Source organism: Hylobates moloch, unplaced genomic scaffold, assembly GCF_009828535.3.
Source record: "Hylobates moloch isolate HMO894 unplaced genomic scaffold, HMol_V3 SCAFFOLD_1, whole genome shotgun sequence".
Taxonomy (NCBI): Eukaryota; Metazoa; Chordata; class Mammalia; order Primates; family Hylobatidae; genus Hylobates; species Hylobates moloch.
Genome location: NW_026652276.1, coordinates 195,193,677 through 195,213,514, shown reverse-complemented (window position 1 = coordinate 195,213,514; position 19,838 = coordinate 195,193,677). Strand labels below are relative to the sequence as shown.

The window sequence follows — 19,838 nt, the reverse complement described above, 5'->3', positions numbered from 1 at the left end:
AAAATTGATATAGTGGCAAAGGGTTGGCCTCATTGTTTACAGGTAGTGATGGCAGTAGCAGTCTTAGTATCTGAAGCAGTTAAAATAATACAGGGAAGAGATCTCACTGTGTGGACATCTCATGATGTGAATGACATACTCACTGCTAAAGGAGACTTGTGGCTGTCAGACAACTGTTTACTTAAATATTAGGCTTTATTACTTGAAGGGCCAGTGCTGCAACTGCACACTTGTGCAACTCTTAACCCAGCCACATTTCTTCCAGACAATGAAGAAAAGATAGAACACAACTGTCAACAAGTAATTGCTCAAACCTACGCCACTTGAAGGGAACTTTTAGAGGTTCCCTTGACTGATCCTGACCTCAACTTGTATACTAATGGAAGTTCCTTTGTAGAAAAAGGACTTTGAAAAGCAGGGTATGCAGTGGTCAGTGATAATGGAATACTTGAAAGTAATCCCCTCACTCCAGGAACTAGTGCTCAGCTGGCAAAACTAAAAGCCCTCACTCGGGCACTAGATTTAGGAGAAGGAAAATGAGTAAATATATATACAGACTCTAAGTATGCTTACCTAGTCCTCCATGCCCATGCAGCAATATGGAGAGAAAGGGAATTCCTAACTTCCGAGGGAACACCTATCAAACAACAGGAAGCCATTAAGAAATTATTATTGGCTGTACAGAAACCTAAAGAGGTGGCAGTCTTACACTGCCGGGGTCATCAGAAAGGAAAGGAAAGGGAAATAGAAGGGAACCGCCAAGTGGATATTGAAGCCAAACAAGCCACAAGGCAGGACCCTCCATTAGAAATGCTTATAGAAGGACCCCTAGTATGGGGTAACCCCCTCTGGGAAACCAAGCCCTAGTACTCAGCAGGAAAAATAGAATAGGGAACCTCATGAGGACATACTTCCCTCCCCTTCAGATGGCTAGCCACCAAAGAAGGAAAAATATTTTTGCCTGCAGCTAACCAATACAAATTACTTAAAACCCTCACCAAACCTTCCACTTAGGCATTGATAGCACTCATCAGATGGCCAAATTATTATTTACTGGACCAGGCCTTTTCAAAACTATCAAACAGACAGTCAGGGCCTGTCAAGTGTGCCAAAGAAATAATCCCCTACACTGCAGGCCATACATTTCAATCCCTGTATCTTTAACCTCCTTGTTAAGTTTGTCTCTTCCAGAATTGAAACTGTAAAACTACAAATGTTCTTCAAATGGAGCCCCAGATGCAGTCCATGACTAAGCTCCACCATGGACCCCTGGAATGGCCTGCTAGCCCATTCTCTGATGTTAATGACATCGAAGGCACCCCTCCCGAGGAAATCTCAACTGCACAACCCCTACTACGCCCCAGTTCAGCAGGAAGCAGTTACAGTGGTCATCGGCCAACCTCCCTAACAGCACTTGGGTTTTCCTGTTAAGAGGGGGTACTGAGAGACAGGACTAGCTGGATTTCCTAGGCCAACTAAGAATCCCTAAGGTGGGAAGGTAACCGCATTCACCTTTAAACACAGGGCTTGCAACTTAGCTCACACCCAACCAATCAGAGAGCTCACTAAAATGCTAATTAGGCAAAAATAGGAGGTAAAGAAATAGCCAATCATCTATTGCCTGAGAGCACAGTGGGAGGGACAAGGATCGGGATATAAACCCAGGCATTCGATCCAGCAACAGCAATCCCCTTTGGGTCCCCTCCATTTGTATGGGAGCTCTGTTTTCACTCTATTTCACTCTATTAAATCTTGCAACTGCCAAAAATAAATAAATAAATAAAAATAAAAATAAAAATAAATAAATAAGCCTAAAACAGGGAGACATAGAAGAGAGTCATTTTACCTCCTGTATTTGATACTTTTGTTGTTTTCAATGAAACCTTTAAGAAACCTTAAAGGGCTGTATATTATACTTTGTGCTGTGTTCAGGGAAAGTAGCATAAAGGAGAAATTGTAAGATGTAATTATTTTGCAATTGATCATGGATGTTAGAAATGCTTATCTAAAGAAGACATCAATTTGGAAAAAAAACAAAAAAGCAAAAAGCAACAAGCAGTGCCTTAATAAGCACCTACTCTAAATGTAGAATTCTCGTAGGTACCAGACAGCAGAAGGCTGTGATTGTCCCTATTTTCTTTTTCACTTTCTTTCTTTTTCTTTTTCTTTTTTTTTTCTTCTGGAGACAGGGTCTTACATTGCCTCACAGGCTGGAGTGCAGTGGTTCGAGTACGGCTCACTGCAGCCTTGGACTGTTGGACTCAAGAGATCCTCCTGCCTCAGCCTCCCTAGTAGCTGGGATCACAGGAATGTACTACCATGCCTAGTTAATTTTTAGATTTTTTGTAGAGAGAAGGTCTCCTTATGTTGCCCAGGCTGGTTTCAAACTCCCAGGCTCAAGAAATCCTTTCTCAGCCTCCCAAAATGCTGCGATTACAGGCATGTGTCACGGCACCTGGTAGCTCCTTTTTTCTTCTAATATTTCAGCAAGTAAGTCCAATTCTGAAAGAATTAGCAGGAAGCCTAATTCAGGGCAGAGATGAGGCTGAATTAGTCAAGATTTAGCAATGTATAGCTATTATGGGGATACTCCATCTAACTTCTGTGTCTGCTTCTCAATTCTGTTCAGTGTTGGAGGTGGAGACAGAAGTGATATAATCCCCATTAGTAGAAAAGTCAGACCTCTCTGCCACAAAGGAGCTTAAAGTTTAGTTTAGTGAAGAGTCATCAAACAATTATTTGCACAATCAAAATTATACTCACAATTAGGATGAATGCTACAAAGATTCTATAGGAGCATCTATGGAAGGTCAGGGAGGGCTTCCTTGAAGAAGGAGGCTCTAGGATAAACTGAGAAAGATGAGTTGTAGAGACTACTTAAAGAGAGGGAGAGAGGGGAGTGAGCATGCCAGGCAAAGCAAGAACTTGGACAAAAGAAGCATTGCACAGTCTTTGATTTAGAGATGTCCTCTTGTGGTTGATGTGTGGAATAAAGTGAGTAAATGACAGTGAGGCAGACACGAGCTTTCCTCTTCCAAAACAATGTGAATCCATTAAACAATTTTAAGCCAGAAACTAATTTTTGTTTCTTAAAATAATCAGTAAGACTGCAGTGAAGAGAATGTTTCAAAAGGGTCAAGAAAATATGTGAAGAAGGCTTCCAGGAGACCATTATCATACCTAAGACCCTATGACTGTCCTATCCTTTGCCAGAAACCTGGAGCTCTAGGAGTCCCCAGTCCACTGTCCAGTCAGAGGGAAAAGACATGCTCTGGTTGTATAATGGAGATATGTTCTTGGCATATCCAACAGGGAATATGACTGCATATTTCCAATAGCACTAATGCTAAATAGTTCTTCTCATGTTATGAACATGGTCCTATGCCCCCAATGGGTAGATGGAGATAGCAATTGCCTTTTTCACATTTTTCTTGTACTTCTTTTCTATTACCTCCCCAGAATGACTTCACTTACTTCTCTTCTAAGTGGGAGTTGGCAATGTCTGCTAATTGTTTACTTCCAACTCTTAACTTTTCCTTTTTACCCCATACAAATATTTTTAAGTGACTTCTTAATACCTAGTGTTCAATGAGTATTTGGAAAGTATCTCAAACTTAGGATTTCTCATTCTATATTTGTTTTCCAATCCACCTTGAATTCTACATCTCATCAACGGCTAGAAATCTCATAGTAATGTCACCATCCATCACTCTTTTAAACATTAACCAAATTCATCATAGAAATATCTCTGATTTGGTTTTCCTTCCTCCATTAATAATAATATTATTTAATAATATTACCGAGGGGTGATGATTATTAGGAGCTTAATATGTGTCTGACATCTGTCCTGCACTTTATCAGTTAATCCTCACAATGATCCTATGCAACAATCTTCCCAATATTCAGAGGAGACTGAGACTTTGGAGAGGTTCTCTTGTGTTATATCTAAACTCACGTCTATAAAAAAAAAAGGCTTTTCATAATTTGACTCCACCTCACCTCTTCCAGCTCCTTTCTCATCATCTATCAGTTTCTATGACTCAAGTCATAATCAGCCTTTTGACAGTTTTCTAAATATGTCACACTCTTTCTTGCAAAGGCAATAGGTTATCTCTAACTCCATTTTCATGGTCAGCCTTGAGTGTTAGTTCCTAATGGAATCTCTGATTTTCCTGCACGCATCGTGTCTATCTCCTCAGTTACCCTCCCTAGTAGCTGGGACCCTAGGCACATAACTCATGCTGCTATATATTTAGAAGTATACCTCTCTCAGGAAAGGTTTAGCTCTCCAGGTGTGAAAAAAATCTAACACAGCTTTATACATTTAGAGTCCACAACAGTGTCTGAAACGTGGCAGAAATTCTGTGACTTTTTACGGAAAGAATGGTGAAGCCAACAATTATTCCCCAGACACTGTGCTGAATTCTCTCACATATTGTTCATTTAATCCCCACAACAGCTCTATGGAGTAGGTGATATCATCATTTCCATTTAACACATAAGGAAACTGAGAATAAAAGAAGTTAAATAATTGTTGCTGAGATTATAAACTGCCTTCCAAAATCCATTCTCTAATTTGTTCTCATGGAAATAGAACCCTTAATTTTCAGATGGCCTTATTGCTATCCAGAATTAAAAGTTTATTTTCTTTTGGACTTTTAACCAGATAAGTCTTGTGACTAAGATCTGAATCCTGGTTGTGCTATTAAAAGAAAGTACCTACCTCTTCCATTTTTCTCCTTTCTCTTGACTGAAACATGGTGGTGAGTCATCTTGGATTACACAGAGAAGGGCAACATTCTAGATATGGCAGAGCACCATGATAAAGCAATCTAGGCCAACTGAAGACCTCTTAGAACAGATCCACTTTGACAGATTATGTCCAAAGATGGCCCCCAAAATTCTTCCCATCTTGCAAGTCCTTTTGCAATGTAACTTTGTTATGCCTATCATCAAGAGATCTCTCCCCTCCATTTAAATCTGGGCAGACCCTATATCTTGTTTTAGTCAATGCAGCAGAAATGATACTTGAGTCTTTCAAGCCCAGATTTTGCCATCTGTTTTCACTCTCCTGGAAGCCAGTAGCCAGGTCAAGAAGCTCATGCTGGACTAATGATGAGAGACCACACTGGGAGACAGAGAGAGGCCATGCTTGGGAGAACCAAGTGGCTGCAGCTGTAGTCCGCATCTAGACATAAGACTTAGGATCTCTTAGATCTTTGAGATCCATTTGAATCACCTAAGTTCATATGATGTAAAGTGAAGATGATCCTTCCTTACTGAAGTCTGCCCAAATACTGGACCCTCTGAAACAATGGCTCTTTTTAAGCCTCAAAGTTTTGAGGCAATTTGTCACATAGCAATATAACTAAAACAACCACCATACCAGCTGGACTGTTATAAAAAGAAACTTCTATATTGTGATAAGCCACTGTTATTTTGTGTCTCTGGGACACACGCAGAGCCTATATTCTAGCTACTGCATTAACTTAACCATGTTTCCACAGTAAGTGGCTGAACAAGGACTTTAAATCTAGCTCCAGAGCCCAGTCTCTAAGCCACACCATTATACTCTCCAGGAGGAAGGAGGGAAAGAAGAGGAAGGGATACATTTTATTTGTAGGAAAACATACATTTTGTTCCAAATAACTAATGGAGTATCTGTTTTATAGTAAGGATTGTTTTCATGTTTATTAATGATACTGTGTAAACTGACATTATAGGCTTCCTATTTGGCTATTTAAAACCTATACTCTGGTTTCAACCCTTATCAGTATTTTTTTTTTTTACAAAAATCGTACCATTCCAAGAAATCTGCAGTGCCCACTAAAGCATAAAATATAACTTTTCTGTGTTTCCACCTTATAAACACCCTGCATACTCTTCCACTTGCCTGGACCGCCCCCACGCTTGTTTCTCTGCAGTTCGTTTTTCACATTTTCAATTGAAGACACTCCTTCCTCTGTGGAAACTCTCCTGAGCAACCCAATCCCAATGAACTTCTACAGCACTTGCTGCCAGTTCTATGCATTTGGCAGATCAGATATAGAGTCTTGTATTGTTAGTGTTTTATATATTATTCATTCAAAAGCTATTTACAGGCCACTCACTGTGCGCTACATTGCCTCAGGTGCTAGAGGGAATTACAAATAAGGATAAGTCAAGATCCCTTCAACCAAGAAGTTACAGTACAGTAGGGGGGGATAAACAATAGTGCACAAATGATTATAAGTCAAAGTAGGAAATAATGAGTCCCAAAAGAGATGGCCACGGGAATTCCTTAATTCCTTAATTCCGCTGGATATGAGCTCCATGTATGCCTTTTTCCTTCCTATTTAATTATAAGCTTCCTCAAAGCACAAACCTTATCACACACTTTGGGTCCTTCACAGTCTCTAGTTGACCATTTTGCACATTGTTAACATACAATAAATAATAAGGTATTTTCTTGATTTGTTTAAGGAATATAAAAAATGAATACCTAGAAAGTGGTAATTTACTGAAATCTCACATTATTTTGAATAAACTGAGGAAATATTCATAAAGTTTTACCTTATCAAACCTTAAAATATGTCAACAAATTAAAAATCACAACAAATTCCAGGAGACTGTCTCACTACTTTTATTTTATTAGAACTTTCTGTGACATATGAAGCTTGAATAAACCATCACCTAAGATACAGAAATTGTTTGTTCCACAAATATTATTTAACAGTGTTTGCTGTAGTCAAAATTTCCCTGGCATATGAAAGGATTATATAATATGTATAATTATATTTTCTAGACTAATGATTCTGTAGAAGACTGTGAAGCATCAAATTAAAAGACAGTTATATCACCAATATAATTGTTGCCTAAATCTAAAATGTGTACAAGGAGATGTAAGTGAAATGGAGAAACTGGAATATTGGAAGATCAGAGGAGATAACAGCTTCTATGAGGCAAAAGGGAAAAAAAAAGCATACTTTTGAAATTCAGAGTTTGAACCTCAGGCTCTGCTACTTATAACCCATTCTCTCTTGGGCAAGCTACTTAAACTTCTCTAAACTTCAGTTTTCTCAAATGCTGTGGATAGAACACTGCTTATCTTACATAGATACTGTAAAGCATAAATGAGAAATGTATGGAAAGTACCTAGCCCAGTGCCTCACATATAGAAGACATGCAAACGATATCTACAGTTTCTTCTTCTTTTTGGTATTCTGACAAATTGGGTACCCGGATGGTCCACTTTTTTATTTTACAAGGAAAGGTTGATATTGATTGGAGCATACCAGACTTCTGAATTCAACAACTTGTAAATTTCCTTAAATTGAAAAGTAGAATAAGAAAGAACTGGGAACAGGGCTGGGCTGCCAACGTTATATTTTTCAAAGGAAGGGAGGCAATGACAGAAAGAGCATTCCCTTTGGAGTTGTTTTTTGTTGTGTTTTTCTCATAGGCCACTTTGTCACAGTCAGCATTTGTGGACAGGCTGTGTTGCATTATGTACCGGGTTACATACTGCTCTGTAGCTCAGATTTTTTTGCAACTTAAAAATAGTTTGATTCGGCTGGGCGCGATGGCTCATGCCTGTAATCCCAGCACTTTGGGAGGCTGAGGCGGGTGGATCACGAGGTCAGGAGATCGAGACCATCCTGGCTAACACAGTGAAACCCTGTCTCTACTAAAAATACAAAAACAAACAAACAAACAAACAAACAAAAACATTAGCCTGGCGTGGTGGCTGGCGCCTGTAGTCCCAGCTACTCAGGAGGCTGAGGCAGGAGAATGGCGTGAACATGGGAGGTGGAGCTTGCAGTGAGCCAAGATCACCGCACTGCACTTCAGCGTGGGAAACACAGCAAGACTCCAACTCAAAAAAAAAAAGAAGTTTCATTCTATGATTTCATGCCAGTATGATTACACAAATGTACAGATAAATCCTTAAATGACAATTAAAAATGTAAAATTCACTTATAATAGGAGCTTAAAAGAAAGAGTATGAAAACAAGGTTCAAAATCTTCATGGTTAACTTAAACATGTTAAGCAATCTACATTTCCAGTCAGTTCCTTTACAATGTATGGCAATTATTTACTTGTCGAGAACAGATTAACCTTGTTTTATTTACACGTGGGAAAAAAAAAAAAAAAACTAACAGTGAAATGAATAGGAGCTTTGGAATTGGACAGAATTGGCTGTAAATCCCCGGCTCATCAGTCACTAATTTTGTGAGAAGTTGCTTGAGTACTTATCTTCTCAGAGAATCTGTATTCTTTTGGGGAAATTGACGTAAAAATATCTGCAGTTGTGAGTAGTAAAATGAGAAAACTCACATAGAGTACTCAGTCAGTGCTTTTAAAATAGTTTTTATTTTAAAATGCACGTCCTTTTCCCCGTTCTTTTCCCAGTTTTCCCAGGAGATGCTCTGTTTACTCATGTTGTCCTAGCCTAATTATTAATAGCACCTCTTTTCACATTCCCAAGCGTACAAGATTGGATGAAAATTTATATAGTTACCCTATCAATGAAAAAATTGTTCCCATTATATGATCTTTGGGGGAATTGCCTTCATTCTTAGGTTGATGCTTTCAAACAGTTTTTTTTTTTTAATAGAATATAAGGATTTAGGGAGTACCTGGTGTTCATAAGATTGGAGAACAGGACAGATATTTTTGTTATAGTTAAGTTTTCCTGGGAATAATATCCTTCATCTACTGTTTACTACCTATAATACCATTGCCAAGCTATCCAAGTCTTTTTGAGTATTTGTTTCTCATAGTTCATCTAAATTGGTGATGTGAAGATGAAAGGAGATAATAAAGCACTCGGTAGAATATATGATACACAGAAATACTCAATATGTGAATACTGTTATATTCTTTTAAAAACATATATTCATATGGATATACAGAACATATCTGCAGATAAGCCAATATGTTAACAGTAAATATTACTATTGATTTCTATTTTCTTCATTTCTTTTGTCAGTATTGCCTAACGGTCCACAATAAAACATTCTCACTTTGGTAACTGTATAAAAATAGAAGTACATTACATAAAAAAGGTAAATGTAATTTTCATTCATTCATTTACTGTTTAAACATTTATTTAGTAGTTAGTATATACAAGACGCTGGGGGCAGTTAGAAAATTAAAAAGATACTCTCAGGGGCGGGGAGGGCAGAAAGGGGCACTAAACATATTAGAATTTTAAAATTATTTTCATTTCATTAATTGAACATCTTTGACTATTAAATTAAGTGGCAGATTGTGGGTAAAAACAAATATAATCCAAATGCAAGGTTTATTTTTCCACTCTGAAAAACATATATCTTTTACATCAAATACAATGTCCCTACATATATTTATCTTTTTAAAAGATTTTTTATTTATTTTTATTCTATATTTATTGTAGTAAATGTTAACAATAGCATCTCCAAGATGTATCATCTACCTTAAAACAGAAGTATTAAGTTGTTGGCCAGGTGTGGTGGCTCACGCCTGTAACACCAGTACTTTGGGAGGCTGAGGCAGGAGGATCACTTGAGCCCAGGAGTTTGAGTCCAGCCTGCGCAAGATGGCAAAACCTTATCGCTACTACAAAAAAAAAAAAAAAAAAAATTAGCTGGACATGGTGGCATGTGCCTCTAGTTCCAGCTACTTAGGAGGCTAAGGCAGGAGGATTGACTGAGCCCAGGAGGTCCAGGCTGTAGTTAGCCCTGATAGCACCACTGCCAAAAGAGGCCTTATCTCAAAAAAATAAATAAATAAAAAGGAGTATTCCTATTTGAGATAAGGAATATACTTATTTAACATTCTTTCGTTTTACGTCATAAATAACCAGTAATCTAAAGGACATTTTATGAGAACAACTCCAGACAAGCAAAACAATGCACTTTAGTTTGGCTCCAAAATAAAACAGGGTTCCTCTGTTATTTTGAGAATAGTCAGTTTTACACTAAATTCTTTCATTCATTAAAGTCAAAACTATCTCCAATTATATTATTTCTTTGAGTGAGAAACCTGTTCTATTTAAAACATAATTACTACTACTGGTCACAAGTACAAACAAATTAATGAATGTAAAAAAATCAAAAATATTTAAAAGAACCACAAATTCAGTATTGTTATTGACAAAGATATCTTCTGTAATTAACAAAAAATAATCTAACACAAATCCAAAGTCATTTCAAACACACAGGAACTCTAAGTTAAGTTTCTGAATTTGAGCTTCCTGTGTTACCATTTGATTTTGCCAGGGACCTAGTTAGAATGTCCAGGTTCTCTTGCTTTATATGTTATGGTAAATCGCTAATGCCTAACAACAAGCAGCACTTTGCCAGGCTCAGACATCATGTTGATATGCTAATGATCCATAATGAGGCCACCAGACATCAATTACATAAACGAGGCTAGGAACAGAGCCAACACAGGTACACTCTACTAATTTGTTCATGTCTGTTGGCCGAAAGCCAACTGCATGACAAGCGGATGCCCCTAAAGCCATTGGGGCACGACTCTTTTGCTTCAGAGAGGGATTGGACATTGCATACCTTGGTGTTCTGTGTGATCTCTATCTGTCTAAGGACACTTTAATGAACCATACAAGTACATCTAATGAGAAGACATCTGAAGGGTCAGTAAATTCACATATTAGAAAGAGTACAAGGTAATAAAGAAAAGTTGAAAGTAAGGGGGAAAACACCATCTGAGACTGACATAGAACTTAATCAAATTTCTAAAGCATAAAGCAGGAGCCATACAAAGGGCAACATAATTTTTTCCCAATACTTTAAATTTTGAACAAGCATTACTCAATATCATTAATAGATTTTATGTACGTGGGTTAAATCAGAACATTGAACACTTTTTCTTTACTCTCATAGTGTATTTCTATGAGTGATAATACTTACAACATCTAACCAAAATGTTTTCCATTAAGATACACCTTTGGTTTTATAATAGAAATGAGCAGGGAAATATAATCCCTTGAATATGATTTTTTGATAAGCATAACGATTAATGACAAATCTATATATAGAAGGAACTCGGTTAAGAGTATAATACAATGAATATATAATCAGTATAATAAAATTTAATATGTTATACAATGCCTTAAAAATCTGTTGATAGAGGCTTAAATAAAGGGATTCAAAATTTCTACATATCAGAATCATATGGACAAAATCTATATTCTCATGTTTTTGATATAATGTAGCTATCAAAATTGTTTATTGGTTAACTTTTGTATATCATGACTGTTTTAAAGGAGAGAGACACTATATGAAGCATCAAGGCATTTGTTATGGGCCTTCACATCCTTTTCTTTTAGCAGTGTTTAAGCAAGATCAGCTTATTCTGAGCAGAACGAGAGAAACAAGAAGGTGCAGGTGATGGTAAACATGGATTCAGCATTTACAATCAGGAGGCGTACTCCAAGTAGATTGAACAGAACTCTTGGCATATGAATGACTACTCCACCTGGACAAGGAACATCAGTACCAAAATTCACCCCCTCTGCTGTTATAAAGATAGCCACAAATTCTTGACTACTTGTCCTATTGTAAGATGGAGGCTAGTTTCCCTCCTCTTAAAATTGGGCTGACTTTACTTACTTGCTACACAAATAGAATGTGATGGAAGTGATCTTCTTGGACTTTCTGCACTAGAAAAGAGCTTTGCAGTTTCCTACTTAGAATCCTCTTATAACACTTATTGCTATATTGTGAAGAATCCCAAACAGTCCATCTTGAGAGAAATCAAGGCACTCAGTAGACAACCCTGGCTGAGTTTCCAGCTAGCAGCCAGAACCAACATGCCAGCCTTGGAAGTGCACTATTTTAAGTGGCTCGATCCTCCAATGTCAGTCTAGCAGCCCCAGCTGAAGCCATGCAGAGCAGAGACAAGTTTTCCAGCTAAGCCCTGTGAAAATGACAAATTTGTAAGCAAAATAAATGATTGTTGTTTTAAGCTACTATATTTTTGGATGGTTTGTAACACAGCTATAGGTAATATTGTTGTCAATTATACCTTGTTGTCAAAGCTGTAGGTAAAAATGTTGGTCAAAGTGGTCTAGTCACCAACTATGTCACAAGAGTTCTGTTTACAAGCACATAATTTAAGCACTTGGAACAGTGCTACCCAGACAACAGCAGTTAGCAGCATGCATCACTGTTGAAACTATGTATGTGTCTGGAATGTTCTCTAGCCATGAGGTTAGACCTTCTTGCCAATCTGCTCAGTCCTCTTTATGGGTCCCCTAGAGAGTAATAATTCTCAAAAATGGTAGAGGTATTTTACAACCACTTGTTCTGCCACTCTTCTTCAGGATAACACCCATAGTTAAGGCTCTGACTATGATCAACCCTGCCTCCAAAACTGGAAGGTTTGACATATTAAATGTTAAATGGTTATAGTGCCATTTGGCACAGTGATTATAAACTACCTAAAATGATCTATAGTTTCAAAATGGCACTCTATTTCAGATAATGAATTTTAAGTATAGTGACATTTGTTCTGTTTGGTTTTTTTAAAAAAGCCATATATATCAATCAGGGGATTTTAAAATAGTGTTACCAGTTAGTGCTCTCAATGTTCTGTATGAAATACCGAATTTTGTTTTCAAATTCTATATACCATGGAGTACTAACCAATGTGTATAATTTAGTTCAATTAGAAATTTATACTGTAAATAAAACAGGTTTCAAAAGTCACTTCAGACTAGTGAGGGTACCATTGCAACTAAAAATAATAATTAAAAATTAAAGAAAATAATTAGCATGCCTTTCAGCTTTTAAAATCAGACAGATGTTTTACTAACAGTTAGGAAAACTGGAGTAGTATTTGCCTTGGGCCCAAACAAATGTGTCTATTTCACTAATTTCTGTGTAGTACTTAATTTTTATGAGAACCAGATATTTTTCAGTGTACAAAGCCAATACCAAAGAACCTTAACTGGTTACATATAGAATTATGTATATGATATGCATATTTATAAAAATGGCAAATGAATTATAGTGCTTATTTAGTCATCTCTCTTACAGATATACTCTTGTCTTCACTAGAAGGAGGTGATGTTCCACGACTTTAGACTGGAAATGCTAGCTTTAGAGAAACGAAGTATCAATTAGAAAGTAGTGTTAGTACATCAATGAGGAACAGGGAACAGTAGATGAGAACAGATTGAAACTTTTAGACTTAGGGCTCAGGGGAAATGGCTTCCAAAAATCAAGTACCTATGATAGTTCAAAGATGTACTACATGTATTCCAAAGCATTAATTTTAAGATTCTATTTGTTTGTTTTGTAGTTCATAGTTCTATTAGTCAGATGATGATATTTAGTAACTTATCATTACTTATACTGGCAAATTACGATACAGTCTTGAGAATAAGGGGGTCTGACTGGAGGGGCCACAACAATGATTGCTCCATGGTAGACAATCCCTGGGTGAGGATATACTGAAAAGCCGGGCTTTTTGGAAGTCTCAAACTGGTATTTTCAAAGACCACATTTAGTCAGCAGAAGTGTTTTCCTTGATAGTGACAGTAGACAAAATGTTTTAAAGTAACTGAATTTGAATACCTTCAAAAGGGGACTGCCATCTCCAGTTCTGTCACAGTCTCCATCACTTCCTAATTTATTGCTAAGAGACCACTTTATTCATTCATGGGCTTTGTTTGACTCTCAAAAGCTCATATGAGTTTAAAACTTCTGAACTGTACTATTTAATACTATTAAAGTATTTGTTAGATATGATATAAAACACACAGAAACATACATATTGTAAGTTAGCCTCTGCACAATGCACATGCTCTACATATTGAAGGGGAAGGCAAAAAAATCAAAATAGTTAAGTGGAATTTGTTTCCTTATTCTAATAACAGACCTGGTCATTTGAATTCCTTAATACCCAATCTTAACAAAATGCTAATAATGCTTTAAAGGCTGTAGTATAATTCCCCTGAATCAACTGAACTCTAATTTTAGAAAAAAAAAAGTCTAATAGGAATGAGAGGTAATAATACGTATAACATATCTTATAAATGGCATCTAAGACAAAACAAAATTACAATTATCTTCATTTCATGATGCAATAATTGTTGCCAGGAAAAGAAAATAAGGATGTGACAGCTTAAAAGTCTATCAACTGAAAATGTATAACTACTGCTGCTGAGAAATTTCATAACACATATTCCACTCACCTCCCAAACAAACAGCAAGCTGTTCTTCAAACATGTTGGAAGACTATTAGTAAATTATTCTTTTTGTTTTTATTTATTTAAAGCCAGATGAGTATATTGACAAACATCCAACTCCTCTTTCTATATATATGAGTACTGGCTTTTTAGTTAAAACAAACACAAAACAAAACAAAAAAGGAAAAGAAAATATTCATATTTGTTAGGTTTATGTGAACTATGTATTGTAACATAAAAACAAAGGCAAAATGTGCCTTTTTAGTGCATTAATTATGATCCATCGTTTACTCTATGGTTAGAACACACAAGGGGAAAATAACATTTGTACCCATAGGTATTCTAATGAGATTAGACATGAAGCTTTTGAAATAAACCTCAAACAGCTATTACCAAGCCTTATTACTGTTTAGTAGTTTCGATCACACAGCCATTTAGTCACAAATCTGTGGCTATAGACCAAATCCATACAGACTTCTCAAAGGACATAAACACCTCAAGGGACAAAAAAGATGCCTGGAAAGCCTTCCTTGAGCATGAGTTCTACTGCTTCCTGTGGTAGTTTGCACACGTTTTTCTGCATGGAGTTCACTTATTTAAACAGGTGAAAGTAATTAGATTTTTAAATAATTGTATTGTCAATGGGTCTGTACTCTGACAGAAAAATTCATACTGACGGTAAAAACCCCAAAACTCATAAAAATAGGAATTTTGGGGGAAATGATTAGTAGCACATTCCTAAGTTTCCACAAAAAAATCTGAAGAATTAAATATATTTCTTTTTTGTATGGCATGTCAAATAGCCATAGATGGTAGAGATGTAATTGTTTTTTTGGCAATCAAGTATGAGAAGTACTAAGCACTTTCTATAGGGAAATTCTGAAACTACATTTTTTCATAAAAAGTAATCTACATTACAGTTGCTATCAATCGTACTGCACCACAGCTTATTGTAAAAATTAGATTGAAACAACTTGAAAAATCTTAGTAAAGGGCTATTGTTAGACTCTAGTGGTCTGAAATGGTCTTTTAGAGATCTAAAGAGATTAATCTTCTCTAAACACAGAAGTCATTTCAATGTAAAAAATCATACAATGAAAACTGCAGAGCTTTAATTTCTGAAAAGCCCAGATAATTATATATTCCATGGCTCTCAGACTTCCTTACCAATAGTGGTGCTCAGTTTTAACATTTATATTTTACATTTAGTATTAGAATCAAAATCATGAATAGGTTCAAAAGAGCCATTTTGAGTCTAACAGGAATTCTCTGTGTACGTTCTATAATCTACTTATTCTGAAACTAAGGTTTTGATATATGCTGATTAATTAGGCTGAAAGAATAAAATAGGGTTCTGCTGTATTAAATCAAACTCAGCATTTAAAAAAATAGAATGTATACCATTATGCTAAGGTCACCTCTTACAAAATGTCTGAGATGACAAACTGAAATATATACTGCCTTTAAAGGAAAAGTTAGACTTGGTTTGTTAAATTGTAATTTTTAAATATAAGTCATGCTATTTTGTCTGAGTCTGCAGAAAGAAAAAAAATTAAAAGTGAATCCTAGCTATGTTCATATTAATTACATGATTAGATGAGAGTAATTAGCATATGCTGAAGTAAACTGAGTTTGAAAGCTTACTCAACATTATTAAGCACCCTTTTTGAAAGTAGTGAATAGCTTAATTTAATTTGTGCTGGTTAAAGCACACACACTTCCAAATATCAAGACAATACTGAATTTACTCTTTTACCCAAATCATACTAATAAATGCAGAGGAAGAGACGTCTGAATGCCACTAACCAAAGATTATGTGCTTGATTTAACATTTTTTCATGATTAATATTCAGTACAGACTGATTTGCTCTCATCAAAATCATGTGATTTTTGCCCATCACCTTCCTCAAAAACTAAATGAGACTACTGCAAATCCATACTGTTCTAAAAAGCTATGGAAATCTAAATGTAAAATAATTAGATTATATGAGAACAAAGTGCAAATTATTTGTCAAATATAGTTATAAAATTTTAAACCAATAAATTTTAAAAGAAGAAAGTATTTTATCTATTAAATAAAAGTGAGATTTTCTGGAAGTAAAATTAACAAACAGCAAACTATATATCTGTAATTCAATTGAATATAAACAACCATGTGTTGTCCATTAGGAAGGCATTTGCTCAGGGTTATTTTCCCAGCTATGGTGACGAATTTGCACCAATCCATCTACATAGTCTCACCCAGTTCTCCTTGTCACCAACTGCACACATTTGCCAGCCAGCTGGCTGGGGTGAGGGGCGTATCCTGTGCCACATAACAAAGAGAAGCTTGCTGGCCTGCACTGGGATGAAATCCATGACCTCCACGACCTCCACTTCATTAACAATATGGGTAGCTAAGTGAGCTAACTGGCCATTGATTAAAATAAATGTATACCTCACCAAGCTGAAACACTGTCACCAACCTTCAATATATGTGTTAAATTTTATGAGGAACAAATTTCATGAAATTCAACACTACCATCATTACAATGAAACTAGTATAGAATTGAAGGGGAAAATGAGCTCCAAAAAGAAATTAAGTACTTAAGGCTAATTCATAAATTTAGGATACAGTTTAATTCAGTTGGTTAAAGTCAACTTTAAAATGAAATGCCTCTTAAAAAGAAGGACTTGAATTAAATAAAAGTCTAACAAATATTTTTAATGAAAATTACTGAAGACCTACAAGCAAATATCTCTTATAGACAGGAACAACAAGTCTAGCGCTTAGCAATGATAAGTTTGCTCCCTTGTCATGGATGTAATTTTTTTAAAAATACACATAAATGCAAACATACACATATACATACAAATATCAGCAGCAAAGGAAGGGATACGAAAGAAGGCAACGTCTGAATCCAAGGGTATCTTAGGATAACATTACAAGCATCTTTAGCTAGCACGTTTTAAAAGATCAAGTAAGAGTTTACAATTTGCAACATGAAAAAAATTATGTAGCTATAATTTACTCAGTTGTTGTGTTTTTTCTTCATTAACTGTAAAGAGAATTTATTTAGTTGCCACCCCCTCGTGGTTCTACATCTCTGTGCATATTTGTCTGTCATTTCTAATCAGATCCTTTTGAAAGGTGTGCTCAGAACCAAAAAAAAAATACATGTTTACTTTGTTTAAACATTACAATGTTAATGCTTTTATATTTTAAGACACTCGCCTTATGCCACTGACATATTTTTTCCTACAAAACATTAAACTAAGGATGCCTACTATTTTACGAGTCATCCAAAATCCTATGTCAGATATTTTGCACTCAATGCATTATTTATTCACAACCCTGAGCTTCCATAACAATTTGTACGGGCATATAGTATAGTAGGGTTTATCTTTAATTGTAATTAATGTTAAAATGTCTTCTCTTCCACACTTCTAAAGCAGGATCATGTCTTATCTTTGCCTCATTAGGAACAAACCAAGTGCTTTGCATATAAAAGGTGCTTAATAAATGAATACAGAATAGAAGAATGGGTGACTCTCTATTACATTTTACTTTCTTTGTTTTGATCTATTATCCCATTGAGATCTATTTGAATAAGAATTATATTAACTATTCCTCCCACCTTTGTATCATACTTAAATTTGATAGTCACATCTCCTATTTTTTTCTCACCCAAAGTCACTGAGAAATGTTGAAAATGATAGGGCCTCTGCCATGTCAATCATAGACTTCTCTTCCAGTTGTCATTCACCCTTTAACAAGTAATCTTTGAGTTTTCTCATCCAAATAGCTATGCTCCTCTTAATTCCCTCGTCTTTTGTCCCCTTACTTGTTCACCTACATACTTTCAAAGATTTTGTCAAAATGCTTGCTATAATCAGAAGTAATTATATCTTTAGCATTTGCTGAATGCATATTTTTTTAAAAGTTTGATTTTTCATAGCATATGCTTACTGAAAAACATTTTGGTTTCTATTAATACCACCACTTCTGAAGGCTCACAGACCTTCTATTTAATTATCAAAACCACTAAACCAATATGGAAGTTCTGCTTAAGTATCCAGCTCCCCTACTTTAAAAAATATGCCCCTTGAGCTCATCTCCAGTATTTAAATTCTTTCTATTTTTCATATTTCAGGCATCACCCACTTTTGTTCTGGGATAACCAGAAGTTGTTTAGCATGGCATTCTGTCTCACTGTTGCTTATTTAGCATAGTATTCATCTGAAACATGTTTTGTTTTGTTTTTTCTACCAACTGTAGCTCACTATCCTTGACAGAGAAGAAAGGACTTAGAACCAGAATTCTACTTTGTGACCATAATCTATGAGTATCACAGCATTTGTCCTAAGCATTAAGTTATTCATTGTTCTTTTGATTTGAACATAGCTCAAAAATATCTGCTTATATTTTCGTTGCCATTTTTGTAAGCTTACATCAGTCTTAACATTTGCTGTCCTTGATACTTTTCTCATGATTATGAATCTCAATTTTTTATTAACCTTTAACTGTAAGTTCATTGTATTTTTTACATTTGTCTCTTTCTTTAAACACTATTGTTCCACTCCTTCCCCCTTCCCTGGCCACCATAGTTTCATCATAGCGACATTGTTTGAATTTTATTTTTGAACCTTTTTTTCCACCTTCATCCAAGTTCCCTTTCAGCACTTTTGGCTCTGGGCTCATTCAGATCTTTAGGCATTGTTCCTATGGCGAATCTTTGTAACTAAAAGAAATAATTAATGACCCAGAAGTATTATTCACATTACACAGCCCATTCTAGGTTACTTTTCAATCTTTATCAAGAACTAGCAATCAAGTCTAGGGGAAAAAATGCATTCCATAAACCACTTAGCTGCTTTTTTGGAGTGGGCTTTTACTTTGCTTTCATAACACTTTGCAAACAAGTTTTTAATAATGTTTAAAACATTCTGAATTAATGACAATGCAAAAAGTGAAGAGAAGGACTTAAGATGTTATCAAAGGTAAAATTTACTGAGTTTTGTGAATATATACTAATTGCTATATAAAAGTATTTCTAAATTTTCTATAAAAAAACTAGTTGACTATCTTGCTCATAAAACTTTTTGCCTCACTGAAATAACTTTTATAAGTTAAGCTTTCTTAGGCACAGAGCTAAGACATTATGGCTGAACAAATTATATTTGAAATCTCCGTTCCTAAAGCATATAGTCTCTTTCTGACTATAGCTAGGATTGTCTTTCTTGGCCTATTTAAACTCTAATTTAATATGGCAACTACCTCCCAACATCCTCTTTCCTTTTACACTGTCAGCCATTCTTTTATATTGGTTAGAAGAATTTAAGTCCACTGAGGCATTCCCCTGCATGTTTTTCTCTACTTTCTTACATGAGACTGAAATCAATTCTTAATTATCCTAGGCAAATTGTGCTTTCAAGTTCTTATTGACATTTAAGACTAAATATAATTTATTATATAATTTGATCATGATTTGAGTACTGTTCCTAATGTTTATTCATATTTCCCTAATATTTCTCTGATGAGAGACCTTTGAAATCAAACCATTGCTTTAACTAGAGGAACCGAAAATAGTCTGAAGAGAAAGAAAGGTAGGGCAGTTCTATCTTAGTTGGCAATGATGGTGTCCTATTCCAACACTGTGTTAATGAGACTAAACAAAC

At 35.6% G+C, this 19,838-nt stretch overlaps 1 protein-coding gene and 1 long non-coding RNA gene across 2 annotated transcripts in view; one reads left to right on the top strand and one right to left on the bottom strand.

Annotated features, from left to right (window-relative positions):
- Nucleotides 1-19,838, bottom strand: part of FOXP2 (forkhead box P2) — a 607,622-nt gene that overhangs the window by 315,027 nt on the left and 272,757 nt on the right. The window lies entirely within an intron of this gene.
- Nucleotides 1-19,838, top strand: part of LOC131380914 (uncharacterized) — a 53,681-nt gene that overhangs the window by 4,967 nt on the left and 28,876 nt on the right. Inside the window, exon 2 of the long non-coding RNA XR_009209206.1 lies at nt 8,973-9,048. This is a non-coding gene — a long non-coding RNA (uncharacterized LOC131380914). The remainder of the gene's footprint in view (nt 1-8,972; nt 9,049-19,838) is intronic.